Here is a 16,283-nt window from a genome sequence, read left to right on the forward strand (position 1 = left end):
CAAAGATGGAGGGGTGAGGGTAGCGAAAGGGTTGGAGTGAGGAGGTTCCCAAAGGTCAGTACCACTTAGTCCAATTCTGAAAAAGGTTAAGGTCAAAGATGAAGAAACCAGCAACACGTAAATCCAAATGTGGCAATATGTATACATCTACTACATAAACATACATATACGTAAAGCTAAAAAAATGTCATTTTTTAGAGGAGAGTTTGAAATTATTTGTCTTATCCACTGTGTAACATTTTGTCTATGAGCATTTTCCCCAAAATAGTGTCATAATCTTTTTTAAAAAACAGTGAAGGTTCCTTAATGGTTGCTGATTTTTATGCTGTGTCCTTCTGGATACAAAGCAGATAGAAAAAAGTTTCAGTTTTGTTAGATCTTCTTTAAAAATGTTTTCATCTTTCTGCAACCATCGCCGTCTGATTTCCTCTGCTGACATTTTAGTTTGAACTGTCCTTTGTTGTCTTTGCAAACACAAAACGAGGTCTTCCGAGTTCATTTTGTGCTTCTGCAAAACTTCTCAGCTGCAGATATTTAAAGAAATAATCTCCTGTTCAGAGTGAAAAGGAAAACATGCGCATTTAGATGATAAACCTAAAGCAGAAATGCTCTTCTGAATCTTTTTCTTTGAAGTTTTTTCTCACATGATACCAAATTTAATCACATTTAGCAAATGATTTAGCCGTCTCCTTTGGGTGGTTTTTCCACTGTGTCAGAGCATAAACACACCAGGCAGAGGTAGTTTATGCCACGTGTGCCCACTGAGAGATATCATTTGTTAAAAATTAGAACATAATGAACCTCACAGACTAATAGCACAAGAATAACCTTGGCTATTTTTCAGATTTAATCACATACAATCAAAACACAACTACAACAGAAGCAAACGAAGCCCAGCTCAGTAGCAGCTAATAAAATAAAATAAAATATTTTGCTTTTCTGATTCTTTGAGTTTTATATTGTGCTGAATCTCATCACTCCTCTTTCCTTTTCTCTTCTCCATCCACTCTTACAGATTGTAACAGTTAAGGACGAAGATTGTCTTCCCATGAATCCTCCAAAGTACGACAAGATCGAGGACATGGCCATGATGACGCACCTCAACGAGCCCTCTGTGCTGTTTAACCTCAAAGATCGTTATGCGGCGTGGATGATTTATGTAAGTAATAAACGACATTCTCGTCTCTCTATATGACTCGCTGATTTGTCCCACTTATATTCTCCTCTGCAGATCTACTCTGGGCTCTTCTGTGTCACTGTGAACCCTTACAAGTGGCTGCCAGTTTATGACCCACAGGTGGTGGCAGCCTACAAGGGGAAAAAGCGCATGGAGGCCCCGCCACACATTTTCTCTGTCTCTGATAATGCATATCAAAATATGCTTACAGGTGAGAAAGAGAAAGACTTTCTGTGAGCTTTTAGAAGATTATTAAAGACAAACCAGCAGTTCACATGGCTGTTTTGTACAAATTTGTACTGAAGTACAACTATATTTATTTATTTTGTACTATATTTATGTTCTCCCCAACAGATCGTGAGAACCAGTCTGTCCTGATTACGTGAGTCTGAGCATGGAAGCTAAAAACGAGCCTCATATTCCAAAACATTACAAAATGAAGTGCTTTTATTGACCGACTTCAAGTATTGTATTATTCTGTCTTCACAGTGGAGAATCTGGTGCAGGAAAGACCGTCAACACCAAGCGTGTCATCCAGTACTTTGCGACAATCGCAGTGTCCGGTGGTGACAAGAAGGATCACTCTGCTGGAAAAATCCAGGTACTGATAGTAAGACAAGAATCCAGCTCATGATCCGAAGCCTGGATTTAATACCAAATCCCAAACATGGTGCTGGTCTTGTTTTTCAGGGGACGCTGGAAGATCAAATCATTTCAGCGAATCCCCTGCTGGAAGCCTTTGGGAATGCCAAGACTGTGAGGAACGATAACTCCTCAAGATTTGTACGTTTTTAAATCAGCGAAAACTGAATAGTGAAAGATGTGTAATTTAATTGTTTGGTGGGTTTTGGTGGGTATAAATCCAATGGATGACATTTGTATTATGTTTTCTTTGAGGGTTTTCACAGACTTTATGTTTTTACAGGGCAAATTTATCAGAATTCACTTCGGAACTACAGGAAAACTGTCTTCTGCTGATATAGAAACTTGTAAGTTTTCTTTTACGTAATTGAGTCATCCTCATATAATGGCAATTTTATTTATATAGCACATTTAATTACATGCAATCTCAATGTGTGTAACACAATAGACAAAAACATGAAAAGTTTACAATGACTTAAGGTCGTTTAAAGAAGTCAAAATATAATAAAACAAAGCAAAAACAAACAAAAAAAAAGATTTAATTTGAGGAACAGTTAAATGAGTTGCAAACATATATACATGCTATCTAAACAACATGTATTAGATGGTCAGGATTGTTAATTATTTCCTGTAAAACCATGTAGATCTGCTGGAAAAGTCCAGAGTGACTTTCCAGTTGTCTGAAGAGAGGAGCTACCACATCTTCTATCAGATACTGACCGGGCACAAGCCAGAGCTTATAGGTAATGTGAGCATATTAGGTCTTAAAGCATGATTTAACTTTAAGACATTTTTATAAGAAATGTTCTGCTTCTCCTCAGAAATGCTCCTCATAACAACAAACCCGTATGACTTCCCCATGATCAGTCAGGGGCAGATTTCTGTGGCCAGCATCAATGATATAGAAGAGCTGGTGGCCACGGACGTGAGTCAGCTCTGCAGTTCTAATCATTTGCAATGACATACAAATTTAAACTTTAGCTCATTATTTGTCATGTTTCACAGACTGCCATTGACATCCTGGGCTTCAGCAGTGAAGAAAAAGTCTCCATCTACAAACTGACTGGCGCTGTGATGCATTATAGGAACATGAAGTTCAAGCAGAAGCAGCGTGAGGAGCAGGCCGAGCCCGATGGCACTGAGGGTGAGTCCTTCTGCCTTTTCATTATCAATAAACACACCATGAATGTCTTTATGTCAAAGAAGTCCTTCTGTCTCTCAGTGGCAGACAAAGTCGCCTTCCTCATGGGGCTGAACTCTGCCGACCTGCTGAAAGGACTCTGCTACCCCAGAGTGAAGGTGGGGAATGAATATGTCACCAAAGGTCAGACAGTCCCTCAGGTACAGTAACAGCATAAAGACTCTTAAAGCGTGATAGCTTGGACTGATAGTTTAAATTACTGCACCAGAGGGTTGGGAATGATGCAAAGAGAAGTGTCGTCGCTATCCTCCTCACATCAGCTGGAAAACAAATCCTGTGATCAGAGTCAGATCTGTGTGAAGGGCATGAATGTTTCATAAGAACTGTCATCTCCAAGGACTCCAAGATAAAACACAATGACAAAAATAAAATAGAAAATGAAAAGTATGCAAAGATCACAGTACAAAGATTTCTAATGGACTTTAATGTGATGAATCCTGTTAGGTGCTGGTAACATGTTCACTGGTTCCCATTATTCCACCTAATCAGGGAGATTCGGTGTTTGATCATCCCTGTGAAGTTCATTTCCACTACTTTGCTGAATCAGGGATAAGCTTCAGAGCTTAATAAAATCTCTTTGGATTTTACATTTGTTTTGGCAGATAGAGTTGTCTGCCTCACTTGTTAGGCCCCCAGGTGGAATTAAAAATACTGATAACATTTTCCAGTCTAAGATAAATAGCAACTAATGATTGCAACAGTTGTACTAACTAGACTGTCAAGGACTCACATTTCTCTGTGTAAGAAATACATAATGCGGATTCAAGGGCTTAGACAGAATACAGCTTTTTTGTAGGCATAATCTTCCTGCATTTGTTTGCTTGGGCACCTTTCTATATACATGCAAAATAGCAAGAAAAGAAGAGCAGCGCAGGTGAGATGGACTGCAGTTGGATGCCAATTTACTAAAGTAAAACGTCTCAAAGCCCCATCAAAAACAACATTAATTGGTCTTTGCTCGAGCAGAACTGCTTTCCGAGTCTGACATTTAAGACAATCAGCACCTGTCAAAGACTGAGTCCTTATAAAGGAACTCAAAATAAGCTTCTTTCAGACCATATGAACAATTCCTTTAAAGTCCAGCCACAATGATGTCATTGCCATGTATTAAAATGTCATAAAGTGATGTTAGTGTAATGTTCTCCCCAGTCATACAGTTATGCTAAACGGTGGCTGGAGACTGCTGCACAAAATTATTGCAACCTTGTATAATGAATCTAAAATGGCAGTAAGACAAATCAGTGTGTGATTGAATATCAGCTTGTAATTTTAATGCAAGCTGTTTATGGTAATTTGATAATTAACTATGATAAATGTGCAAAAATATCAAATCTGTTGTTGTCTACATACACATAAACTATTATTTATAGTCAAGCCAGAACACCATAGTCCTGAAACAGAAACTCTTCCATGCACAGTGACACAGTTGCTGCAGGACAGATGCATAACCATATATAACCATAATACAGTCAGTTGGTCCAATATTACTTTTAAGAGACACATTGAAGACGAGTTGCACTCATTGGTGCACGCTGACTCAGACTGATCGAAACATTTGCCAGCTTTTATGAATTTGTCAATCATTTCCAAACCTTCACCAATACAGTCACTGGGCAACTACTGATTTTTCCTAGTCAACAGGAGGTTGCCCACCTATTTGGTTTCCTCTAGTGTGACCTAGCTTACAGCTCTTGGACTATGTCCTTGTGTAATTAGCAGACAAATAAAAATGTATCATCTGGCAAAAACTACACTCAAAAAAATTGGGGGGGATTTACTTTAAAAAGTGGTTCCACACAAATGTGTTAAGGAAACAGTTTGGGTTTACTTAAGTTATTTGTGTTATTTCAGTGAAATATTGTATTATTGCAGGTTAACTCAACTGATTTTCATTGAGTCGGGTCAAATTAATACTAACACTAATTTAGTGGGTTTATTATGAGTTAGGAGTACAAGAGGATTCCTCAAAACCAACAATAGTGATGTTTCATTTTTTTAGTGTACAAAATCACCCTGCACTGATGTCAGTGTCCCCTTAATGAACTGGCTCACTAGCCTGAACATTATTATAGACTGGATAAAGTGCAAGAAGCCCAGATTACCTTGGTATACTTTCCTTTACAGCCTTTAGCTATCTGTAATTGTATTTTTTGTTTTTCCCACACAGTATTTTCTCACCTACTTTGTATCACTAAAAAGGTCGCCAATGCAGTCAGTGCTCTGGCCAAATCTGTCTATGAGAAGATGTTCTTATGGATGGTCATTCGGATCAATGAGATGTTGGACACAAAGCAGCCAAGGCAGTTCTTCATCGGTGTGTTGGACATCGCTGGATTTGAGATATTTGATGTAAGTTTCGACTCTCGCAGTCAAATATACTCTCTTTCCTATTTGTTGAATTCTGGGTTCTTGTTGTAGTTCAACAGCATGGAGCAGCTCTGCATTAACTTCACCAACGAGAAGCTGCAACAGTATTTCAACCATCACATGTTTGTGCTGGAACAAGAAGAATACAAAAAGGAGGGGATCGACTGGGAGTTTATTGACTTTGGTATGGACCTGGCAGCCTGCATTGAGCTCATTGAAAAGGTGGGATAAACATTCTGATATAAATGCATCAGATTTCATTTTGGACACCGTATCTCATGTGTTTCCATTATGTATTCAACAGCCAATGGGCATCTTCTCTATTCTTGAAGAGGAGTGCATGTTCCCCAAGGCCTCAGATGCTTCTTTTAAGAACAAACTCTATGACCAGCATCTTGGCAAAACAAGTGCTTTCCAGAAACCAAAGGTTGTCAAAGGCAAACCTGAGGCGCACTTTTCCTTGGTGCACTATGCCGGCAGCGTGGATTACAACATTAGCGGCTGGTTGGAGAAGAACAAAGACCCACTGAACGAGTCGGTGGTGCAGCTGTACCAGAAGTCATCAATGAAACTGTTGTCGTACTTGTATGCCTCTTTTTCCAGTGCAGAAGCAGGTACATTATATCTGCTTCACACACAGAAATAAACTTCCTGAATCTGAAAATCAGTGGGAACTTCAAACCTTAGACATGCAAACTAATATTTCTGTTCCTTCTTTGCAGAATCAGGTGGTGATGCTGGAGGAGGCAAAGGTGGAAAGAAGGGAGGAAAGAAGAAGGGAGGCTCATTTCAGACAGTGTCTGCTGTTTTCAGGGTACAGAAGTGATCTGTGGAAAGTTAACTTTCACTGTTTTGATTTTTAGGGGTGGTGATCCTCCAGTAAGCAACACAAATTGAATACTAATGACTTGTTGGGTTGGTCTTAGAGAAATTTGTGTCCATAATCGTGGCAAAGCCTCCTCGTGTTGTTGTTTTTTAAGTTGTTGGTCTAATGGATGGGATATCCCTAACTCTTGTTTTCAGTAAAACCAAAACATAAAAACTGCTCATTGATCAAATCTGCTCAAAAAGATTCATGTTCAGGTCAGGTCGCTGACATCACTCCACTTGACAAATGTTGGCTTTTTGACAAGTTTTATAGAGTCTCTTTTTGGATGTCAAGGACCTTTAAATTTGACCTCATTTCCCAAGAGGACGAGTCCGCGATTCCTTTTGATAGTCTCATTTTCCAAATTATGTGTGCCTGGTGTGAATGCTGAACTGAACTGATTTTGGATTATTTGCACCTTTATTCTAAATGTGTGATAACCTCAGAGATCTGGTAATTGTTCTTCTGCAGGAAAATCTCGGAAAGCTAATGACCAACTTGAGGAGCACACATCCTCACTTTGTCAGATGCTTGATTCCAAATGAGATTAAAAAACCAGGTACACATGAAAGAAAACACTTATTTAAGACAAAAATAATGCAAATTATTACCTGATTATTATAATCTGTTGTGTCAACTTCACTGCAGGTGTAATGGACAACCACTTGGTCATTCACCAGCTGCGCTGTAACGGTGTGCTGGAGGGCATCAGGATCTGCAGGAAAGGATTCCCCAGCAGGATCCTTTATGCCGATTTTAAGCAGCGGTTGGCACTGATTACAATTCAAAAACAGCTAATAATGAGCATTTAACTAAATCATTAGTGTTTATGATTGCTCCCATTTATCCACATCCAACAGATACAGAATCCTGAATGCCAGTGCCATCCCAGAGGGACAGTTCATCGATGGAAAGAAGGCTTCTGAGAAGCTTCTTGGTTCGATTGACATTGACCACACACAGTACCGGTTTGGTACCACAAAGGTATTTGTCCAGAGTGCTGTGAAGTTCTAAAAGCTTTTAGGTACAAACTGATCTGTTCATACGCCATAATGTTTGCAGGTATTCTTTAAAGCTGGCTTACTCGGCACTCTAGAGGAGCTGCGAGATGAAAAGCTGGCCTCTCTTGTGACCCAGACTCAAGCTCTGTGTCGTGGCTATCTGATGAGAAAAGAATTCAACAATTTAATAGCACAAAGGTGGCCCATCATTACAAATACTCCTCAGTAATCCTAAAAAACAACCACTGCAGGGAATAAAAACTGTATGTTTTTCAGAGACTGCATCTGGATTCTCCAGTATAACCTGCGCTCGTTCATGAATGTCAAACACTGGCCATGGATGAAGCTGTTCTTTAAAATAAAGCCACTTCTAAAAAGCGCAGCAACTGAAAAGGAGATGGCAACAATGAAAGAAGACTTCATCAAGTGTAAAGACGATCTGGCAAAGTCAGAGGCCAAGAGAAAGGAGCTCGAAGAGAAAATGGTTTCTCTGTTGCAGGAGAAAAATAACCTCCTCCTGCAAGTACAAGCTGTAAGTGTCAAATAACATCCAGTCAGTCAAATCAGAGTTCACGCACTCGTTTTTAATGCTGGTATATCATTTCATTTTCTCAGGACTCTGAAAATCTTTGTGATGCAGAGGAGAGATGCGAAGGTTTGATCAAAAGCAAAATTCAACTGGAGGCCAAACTCAAAGAGGTGTCGGAGAGGCTGGAGGACGAAGAGGAGATGAACGCAGAGTTGACCGCCAAGAAGCGGAAGCTCGAAGACGAATCTTCTGAGCTTAAAAAAGACATCGATGACCTGGAGCTCACGCTGGCTAAAGTTGAGAAGGAGAAACATGCTACCGAAAACAAGGTTTGTGATTTTTAATGGACGTTTTAGTTTTGGTGATAGGGAGGAAAAATCTTCTGTGAATTGTTCTACATGAAGCGTTGTCATTGTTGATGTCGATCAACCTGATCAAACTTAATGGCAGTTCATGTAGAAACCATCAAGTTGGTGGATTTATTTTGCACAATCTGCACAAATACATGAGTGGTATCAGTAAAATGCTTTTCACCTTGCCTTTTCTGCTTTTATATAGATCAAGATTACCAAAAACAACAAGGGGCTGCCTTGTCGCAGCTCTATGCACTTAGACACCACGATTGCTAAGAGCTAAATGATAATGTTCGCATGTTTACAGCTGCTTTTTAGGTCCCAAGATCTTCTACCAGCAAGTCTCACAACCTCGTGAACATCTTAGATCTAATCTGAAGCCCGGATTCAGTCCAAAGCGGCAAAATGGGAACAGAGACATTACTTTAGTTTAGTGAGACATATTTACCTTTATTCATCAAAGGACCGCTGCGACAAATGTTATATATTTGACTTTTATTCAATATAACTCAAAGTGCAAGACTGAACACAGGAAGTCATCAGGAAAGTACAGAGCTGAAGTGTAGTTTCACAGATATCGCCCCCTGGTGGCCATTTAAATGTATGCAGTGTTTTAGACCAAGAAGTTAATGCCCGTCCTTCACCCTCTATTAGTGCTCTATTAACAAAGTCATGTGACAAAAATCCATCTACTGTTTCAGTCTAGGAGGACTCACTCATTGTGTGCTCTAGGATTATTTTCTGTTTGTACTCTGATGTTCATAGCGGTGACCTATGACCTATTGCAGGTTAAAAACCTGATGGAGGAGCTGGCTGGTCAGGATGAAAACATGACCAAACTCAACAAGGAGAAGAAAGCTCTCCAAGAGGCTCATCAGCAAACACTGGATGACCTTCAAGCAGAGGAGGACAAAGTCAACACTCTGACCAAAGCCAAGTCTAAGCTGGAGCAGCAAGTGGATGACGTGAGCTGGTGTGACTACTTTCAGACCCTGGTGTCGCTAAATATCTCAATTAACTTTGTGCGATTTGCTTGTAAAGCTTGAAGGTTCACTGGAGCAAGAAAAGAAGATCCGCATGGACCTGGAAAGAGCTAAACGGAAGCTCGAGGGGGATCTGAAGCTGACGCAGGAATCCCTCATGGACCTGGAAAATGACAAACAACAAGCTGAGGAGAAAATTAAGAAGTAAGCTTTTGCAGTGGTTTTGTGTTCAAGTGGAAATGAACTGATTAAATACTTCATATCTTCTTATCTTCACAGAAAGGAATTTGAAAACAGCCAGCTGCTCAGCAAAATTTCGGACGAGCAAGCTATAAACAACCAGCTCCAGAAGAAAATCAAGGAGCTCCATGTATGAAGTTCAGAGTTAGACCATAAATTAATAACACTGTTAGAAATGACCTGTTTAAGTCTCGGTGATATCGTGTGTTGTGTTTTTCTGCTTTCAGGCTCGCATTGAAGAATTGGAGGAAGAAGTTGAGGCCGAGCGGGCGGTCCGAGCCAAGATCGAGAAGCAGAGGTCTGACCTCGCCAGGGAGCTCGATGAGATCAGCGAGAGGCTGGAGGAGGCCGGAGGAGCTACCGCCGCCCAGATCGAGATGAACAAGAAGCACGAGGCTGAGTTCCTCAAACTGCGGCGCGACCTGGAGGAGTCCACGCTGCACCATGAGGCCACGACAGCGGCTTTACGCAAAAAGCAGGCAGACAGCATGGCTGAGCTGGGTGAGCAGATCGACAACCTCCAACGAATCAAGCAGAAGCTGGAGAAGGAGAAGAGTGAACTGAAGATGGAGATTGATGATCTGGCCAGCAATATGGAAACTGTTGCAAAAGCAAAGGTGATGTTGCGGAACTCCACTTTTTCATCCTTAGGCTTTGCTCAAGTAGTTCAGCCACAGTTTTGAGGATATTTTGCTTATTCGCCTTATTCTTATGCTTCAATCATGGCAGGCGGGTGGAGCTTCTGAGAATATCATGTTAGGTATATTCAGTCTCGTCAACATCATATCCGGTCGTTAAGTGATGATGTGACGAATCCTACTTCCGGGCCTAAAGTAGTCTGCGTTTAATATGGCTTTTGTGTTGTTAACATGTTTAATGTTTTGTATTTTCTTCTATTTGATCTCAAAAAGCTCCTAAAACAGTCAGTGATCACTGTTGACCTCCCTCGGCTTTTATTACCGCTAATCATTTATTTAAGCTCAGTTTTTAAAACCTTAGGATGTAACTACAGCCCAGCCCATGCAGCAGTATATGAATGACTAACCTCGTATTGTGGATGGATTATCTCAGTTGTTCTCCTGGCTGAAGTTTGGTCCTTTTACAGCATCCTGCCATGAGATTACATTTGTTCCTGATAGGGTTGCCAACTCCCTGAAAAATAAATAAGGGACACCTCGTGGCCAGGGCCGGGCAACCCAGTTGTCTTCACCCTTCCCAGTGTGGTAGCTCTTTTTTTTGTGTGTGAAATTATTTTTTTAACCATTTGACTTGAATTTGATTTAAGCAGATGCATATTCTTTGTGATATGACCATATGGGAAACAAATGATCATTTAGCCATTTATTTTTAGCTCAAAATGACAACATTAACACAGTAAAACAGGTCTCCTTCTTAAACAGAAGCCTGTCATGCTTAACTTTTGAGAATATAAGTAAATCTTTCTTTAAAAGAACTCTGCCCTGCTTAACTTAAAATTATATAAATTAATAGAAAGCAATAGAACGAAAAATATTCTTGTAACAGTGCACATATAGTGCATTTAGTACAATTGGCTTCAGTTGAGGTATTATTTCAGCTTTTCTAATGCTAATCAGCTGCTCCTGTTTGTAAACCCGCTTGTTCCCATGATTACGCACCTTAACTCATCATCATTATTAATCTATGTATTACTTTTATGTATTAGTGATCTATTTGTTGTAATCATCTATCCTTGCAGTTGTTTATTACACAAAATAAATTATATTATCACACTTCTGGCCACATAGCCCTGATATTCACCGCACATGCCCATATTAACCTTAACCAGAGGGTTTAAAAAATAAACCAGTGTTTACATACCATATCTGCTTCTGCCGTGGCCTGGTGGACAAAAAAATGGTTAAGGGTTCCCCGAGCTTTCACGCCCCTCATGTTCTTCATGTGCCCACCACTAGAAGCATGCCTATGGAAAAAGTGCGCCGGCACACAGTGCAGTGCGCTTTATAGGTGTTATCGTGCATGTTCCCAGCCCAGTGGTTTCCTTTTCCCATTCCTCCCTGTATTTATTCTTATTGTATTCTAATTTTTGCGTCATAACTTTTGCACTGTCCACTTCCTGCTGTGACAAAACAAATTTCCCACGTGTGGGACTAATAAAGGTTATCTTATCTTATCTTATCTTTCGCAGCCTTTTTTTTTCTTTCTCTGGGCGAACAAACATTGCTGCTCTAATGCTGGGCTTACACTGTGCGATTTTTGGCCCATTTTGAGACGATTTATGAGTCGTGCGACCGATTTGGTGATCGGCCCGATTTTGGCCTTCATCGTGCGTCGTGTAGTATACGTGGGGTAACGAGAAGCGATTAACACCTCGAGCAGCTCCCGATCATCAATCGCTCGTGAGCCGCTCACACTGCTCACGCGCAAACAGGTAAACGTCGGTGAAAAAGACGGCGCAGCTCGGCTGTGCGGCGTGTGATCTGGACACAAGCGATGGAGGCACAACTTGTAGAACTTTGGAAAGCTCATCCGAGCCTTTTCGATGTGGCCTCACAAAATGATCACGACCACAACAACCGTGAAAATAGTTGGATTTACACTGCTGCTTAATCACAGCTGCCTGATCAATGTTTTTCATTAGCAATTTAGCAAAGTTGATGGTGGCGTGTCTGTGTGAGTGAAAGACAGAGGGAGAGCGAGCAACAGATTTTCTGTTATAACCTTCATTTTATGGAGGCACAGTGTGAGCACTCAGGTCGCATCAGAGCATCGGGCCGTATAGTGTGAGACCTGCATCGTGACCTACCAACTTCTAACCCCTGCGAGTCAATCGTGCAGTTTGAGCAGGAGCTGAATAACGTGACTGAAAAAATCGCACAGTGTCTGCCCAGCTTTAGGTGTACTGTCGTCCGAGACTTGCACCGCAGTGACGGCGTTTGTTCCCCTGTTGGCCATGCTTCTTGTTATGGTCATCTGTTGTCTTCCGGTATTTTCTCCGCAAGCGACCTTTCCTCGACCAATGAGATGAGCGGTAATCTGAATTGTCATACTCGAATTGTCATAAGTGTGCTGTCAGCTCATTGGTCACAAAGCAGGAGAGGGGCTGGGAATTGTGTTTTCAAACAAAGCGTTAATTCCATTAAAAGTTATAGACTACTTTTGATTCTCACTGGATTACGGGACAAAGTGCGTCCCTTATTAGCTCAATACGGGACGTGTACTTTTGTTTCTAAATATGGGACGATTCCGTTTTTTAAGGGACGGTTGGCAACCCTAGTTCCTGACCACCGAGAACACTCACGTTAACTTTTATCGAGTGAGAAAAAAAGTTAGCTTGTTTATATTATGCTAACATAGCTGTGTCGCTAGCGGTCACGTAGCACATCATTATATACCAGCTAGCCAAACTTCAGTAACCCTACAAACGTCACTGCTGTTTAGTTTTCTGTCTTCATTTATGTTGGAAGTGATAACAGAGCTGTACGTTTTAATTTGTTTCCAAAACCCCGCAGTCAGGACATGCTATATTGTATTTAGATAGAAGCTAGCGAGCTAACTCCCTGCTAACTTTTAACTCTGTTAAATGTCATAAATTCCGTTTTCATGGATGCCTGGATGTTAAACTCAATTGTTACACCTGGTAGAGCAGAACGCTGATCATTTTATTAAAGATGAAAGACTTTAGACAGTTTTTCAACTCTCAGTAATGCCATAGTGATCGTTTGATATATCAAATCAAATCAAATCACTTTTATTGTCACATCACATGTGCAGGCACACTGGCACAGCACATGCGAGTGAAATTCTTGTGTGCGAGCCCCACAAGCAACAGAGATGTGCAAACACAACAACACAAACGAGCAAAATACAAGAATGGCCAACCTGAAACTAATAAATATATGTACAATATATAATAGTGTATGCATTTCTGGATGTGTATACTAAATATTTTCCTATGTGTGTGTGTGTGTGTGTGTATACACATTTTTACAAATTAAATAGTAAAAAAAAATATATATATATATATATATGGACCTGCAGCGGAGTTTAGGCCCAGACACGGCTAGTGACGTCAGACTTAACGACCGGATAGAGAAGAAAAGTAGAAAAAACCTCCCTGAAACAGAACATTTAGGGCACCCTGAAGCCTGACCTTGAGTTAAAACTGTGCTTTTAAGAATATATAAGAAGAAAATAATAAAGCATACTATAAGTCCATCTTAATTAGTTTTAGTGTGACAAGAGGAACAGTTTTAACAGCTTGAATATCTCATTTGTGTTCATTTATATTCTCACAGGTCAACCTGGAGAAGATGTGTCGCTCACTCGAAGATCAACTCATGGAGCTGAAAACTAAAAACGATGAAAACATGCGGCAAATCTCTGACCTTAGCAATCAGAGAGCCCGCTTTCAGACTGAGAACGGTAATTCCTCCTTTTATTGGAGTCGATAAAATGACAGAGCCTTAATTAAAAAGTGTTCTTCTCTCCTTTGGCTGCTGTAGCCGAATTATCCCGACAAATGGAAGAGAGAGAAAGTCTCATCTCCCAACTGACAAGAGGCAAACAGGGATTCACAACACAGATTGATGAGTTGAAACGAATGATAGAGGAGGAAATGAAGGTAATCAGCGCCCACACCTGCAAACAGCTGGTTTACTTTACTCTTTTCACGCACGGTGTTTCATATTGATGTGTTCCTCTGCAGGCAAAAAACGCCCTGGCTCACAGTCTGCAGTCAGCTCGTCACGACTGCGATCTCCTTCGGGAGCAGTACGAGGAGGAGCAGGAGGCCAAAGCCGAGCTGCAGCGCTGTTTGTCTAAGGCAAACTCGGAGGTGGCCCTCTGGAGGAACAAATATGAGACTGATGCCATCCAACGCACCGAAGAGCTCGAGGAGGCAAAGTAATTAAACAACGAGAACGGATCAGTGCATCAGGCTTTGACTAAATATCGCTCAGTTTTAAGCACTTTGATATAATAATGAGTAAACAAGTAAATGCACATTACTACGGTATTCATAATTTATTTTTGTTTCCAACAAAGCACAACACTTAATTTTCCACATCATCATTAACAAGAAAGGAAAAAACTGTAACGTTTCCTCCATCCATGACAGGTTTTCTAAAATGTTCTCATGTGATTAATTGTGGTTTTCAATCATTTTTCAGGGAAAAGGCTGAAAGACCTGTTAGATGTGTTTCACTGTAAATTATTACAATTAGAAATGGAAAATTACAATAAAATCAAAATGTTAAAAAATCATACATGACCCCATAAAACCTTCCATTATCCTCACCAAGCCGATGGGCCAATTCCTGTAGAAATATGAGGCTAGGATTAATATTTGACGTCGCTCCTTCACTTGAGGTAAAGGATTAGGAAGATTAAAAAATAGTTAAAAAAAGAAAAAGAAGAAAACCTATTTTAATACAAAGGTGAGAAGTGAGTGAGACTAAAACTGGAGCTTTAAGGTAAAGTCTGGGCTGCAGCATTTTGGAACAGCTGCTAATATTTGATTGGTTGCAGTAAAGTTAGTGAGTCTAGTCTACATGAGACAAAAGTATGGAGGTGTTGAAAGTGCTGAGGAAGAATTATACCGTGCTCATGGCTGGATGGCCTCTCGCCATCTTTATCTTCACAGAGGAGGGTCCTGGATTTGAACCCGGAGTTTCTCTGGGAGCTTTGATTTCTTAGTTAATGCTGCCTAACCTTGTGATATCTAGGGCCCTCTCACAGATGACATTCATAATCTCCAGTAGTTTGCTTCCTTGTTAAATAAAGGCTGAAAAATATGTGTCCTAAAACACAACACAACACACAAAAGAAACACTAAGACTTTTTGATTTGAAACAAGCGGTTTTACTTCTGACAGGAAAAAGCTTGCCCAGCGTCTGCAAGAGGCTGAAGAACAAATCGAGGCGGTGAACTCAAAGTGCGCCTCTCTGGAGAAAACTAAACAACGGCTTCAGAATGAAATGGAGGACCTGATGGTGGATGTGGAACGATCCAACAGCTTAGCTGCTACACTAGACAAGAAGCAGAGAAACTTTGACAAGGTATTATGTATTTATTATATTAATTATCACACACATATTACAGCATTCATTCTGACCAGCGAATGTCTCCCTGAGCTCAGATTCTGGCTGAGTGGAAGCAGAAGTACGAGGAGTCTCAGGCTGAGCTCGAGGGAACTCAGAAAGAGAGTCGATCTCTGAGCACCGAGCTCTTCAAACTGAAGAACTCATATGAGGAAGCTTTGGATCATCTGGAGACGGTGAAGAGGGAGAATAAAAACCTGCAGCGTGAGTCAGATCAGAATGTTTTGTGTGGATCAACAACTTTAAAAGAGTTTTTTGGAAATTTCTTGCAATTCTGATTTTCCAACACATAGAGGAGATCTCAGACTTAACAGAACAACTTGGGGAGAGCGGAAAGACGATTCACGAGCTCGACAAATTCAAGAAGCAGGTGGAAACGGAGAAATATGACATGCAGGCTGCGCTGGAAGAAGCTGAGGTATAACTCAAAAGGAAGTGAGGAAAATCAGAAAAATACTGCATTCTTACCATTACAGTGTGAAACGCAACCGAAATGTTTTTAAGGCTTCCCTGGAGCAGGAGGAGTCGAAGATCCTGCATGCACAGATGGAGCTGAACCAGATGAAGGCTGAAGTCGACCGGAAATCAGCGGAGAAAGACGAGGAGATCGACCAGATGAAGAGGAACCATCAGAGAGTGTTGGAGTCCATGCAGGCCACTCTGGACGCCGAGGTCCGCAGCAGGAACGACGCTCTGAGGGTGAAGAAGAAGATGGAGGGAGACCTGAACGAGATGGAGATCCAGCTGAACCATGCTAACAGGCAGGCAGCCGAGGCTCAGAAACACCTGAGGAACATTCAGGGGCAACTCAAGGTACAACCACACATTAATACTTTTATAAC

The 16,283-nt window shown here is 40.9% G+C and overlaps 1 long non-coding RNA gene across 1 annotated transcript; it reads right to left on the reverse strand.

Annotated features, from left to right (window-relative positions):
* Positions 1–7,331: 7,331 nt before the first annotated feature.
* Positions 7,332–11,507, reverse strand: LOC309704596. The gene is made up of 3 exons (XR_014276296.1): positions 11,201–11,507; positions 10,407–10,513; positions 7,332–7,416 (listed from the first exon to the last, which is right to left on the reverse strand). It is a non-coding gene; the product is annotated as an uncharacterized lncRNA (long non-coding RNA).
* Positions 11,508–16,283: the final 4,776 nt, after the last annotated feature.

The sequence above is a fragment of the Aulonocara stuartgranti genome, assembly GCF_965226115.1.
Source record: "Aulonocara stuartgranti genome assembly, chromosome: 4".
NCBI lineage: Eukaryota > Metazoa > Chordata > Actinopteri > Cichliformes > Cichlidae > Aulonocara > Aulonocara stuartgranti.